The sequence below is a fragment of the Solanum pennellii genome, chromosome 12 (assembly GCF_001406875.1).
Source record: "Solanum pennellii chromosome 12, SPENNV200".
Taxonomy (NCBI): Eukaryota; Viridiplantae; Streptophyta; class Magnoliopsida; order Solanales; family Solanaceae; genus Solanum; species Solanum pennellii.
Genome location: NC_028648.1, coordinates 61,804,734 through 61,806,345, shown reverse-complemented (window position 1 = coordinate 61,806,345; position 1,612 = coordinate 61,804,734). Strand labels below are relative to the sequence as shown.

The 1,612-nt window shown below is 27.1% G+C and overlaps 1 pseudogene; it reads right to left on the bottom strand.

Annotated features, from left to right (window-relative positions):
* The window catches only part of LOC114075336, a 7,411-nt pseudogene extending 6,886 nt beyond the window's left edge, over window positions 1-525 (bottom strand).
* Between the last annotated feature and the right edge of the window lie 1,087 nt (window positions 526-1,612).

Here is a 1,612-nt window from a genome sequence, read left to right as displayed (position 1 = left end):
AATATATTCTTCTTGCCTATAAATACCATTCAGTCTTCAGAATATTTCCCTACGAATTCCTTCTTCATAAAAACACTATTTCTTCGTGTACTTTCGTGCTGTGGATTGATTCACTGACAGTAGAGTTTTTGGTATCTATACTCTACTGATTAAGATCATTTTACCCTGGGAGGTTATATTCCAAATCAAACCTCGGATACTAGAGGGGAATAATTTCCTTAAGGGGACACTGTGAATTCAGTGGACTTGATTTTCTTCCTAAATTATTAAAAAGTGTATTCCAAATTCTGGTAAGTTTTTACAGATTAAATTATTTTTTACAAATAAATTTCTGTTCATCTTACTTACTGGTTCTAAAAATCTCAGTTACTTCGTGTTTCTGAATGATTTATTACAACCAGTAATTTCTGATTTTGTAACACAGATTGGCAACAATTCATCGGATATTTTTATAGCGATATCTGCTAAAAGTACAAAATTGTCAAAACTGAGGCACAAAAATTCACCTTCTCCGAGTTCCTTCATATTTGTTTTGCTGTTCATTTTGAGCGAAAGAGAATGGTTTTATTTTCTCCTCTGTTGCTGCTGCTCTGCTGGTCTTTATATATATATATTATATATATATATAGTTATATATATATAGAGAGAGAGAGAGAGGGGGAAAGCAAGTGCACTTTCCTTGATGGAAAAGAGACTGAAGGGCCCCATCATTGCACACGTTTTCTAGAACTTCTGAAGGTTTTAGTAAAATAGTTGGAAAATTGATAAATATTTTTCTTTGTACTTGCCTTCTTTTTATATTTATATATTTATTACTTAGTCATATTCTTTTGTCATGTATTACATCATTTAGTTCTATTAAAATAATTTCTCTTTTTTGTTTATTACATTTCCTTCTCTTTTATATTATTTCATGTAAGTAATTCATGTACAGAAATATAAAAATTATATGGTAATATCGTAAGAAAAATAAAAAAAAGTTATATGATAAAGTGTATTAAAAATCTTAATTATTAAATAGTCTTAAAATATACGGTAAGAAGTATTTAAGGAAACTAATAATAATATAGTCTTAAAATATATGGTAAGAAGTATATATTTAAGAAAATTAATAACTAAATAATCCTAAGGTAAGATGTTTTAAGAGAAGTAATAATTAAAGGAGTCCAAAATTGTGGGAAGTTTTAAGAGAACTAACAATTAATAGATGGTAAGAAGTACCTCTACGTTCATTTTTATCTGTCACTTATTCCGAAAATAGATTTTTGGTTGTATTTGTTACTTTTGAGATATCAAGAAAAGATTCTGATTTTTTTCATGTTTCACCCTTAACATTAAATACATATTTTTCAAATCATTTTTCAAGACATCATTTAATAGGGATAGTTTGGTAAAATACATACATCAATAGTTATTTTCTTAATTGATGTATCAAGTCAATTGCGACAAGTAAAATTGAACGAAGAGAATATTAGGAGAATAAATAAGTAAAGATTAAGTAGTGTTAAATTATATGGTAAATAGAATAGAAAATACTTTTTCTCCATTCCTATTTACATGTCGTCTTTACTAAAAAAAGATACTTCTTAGTATTTATCATTTTACAAAATCA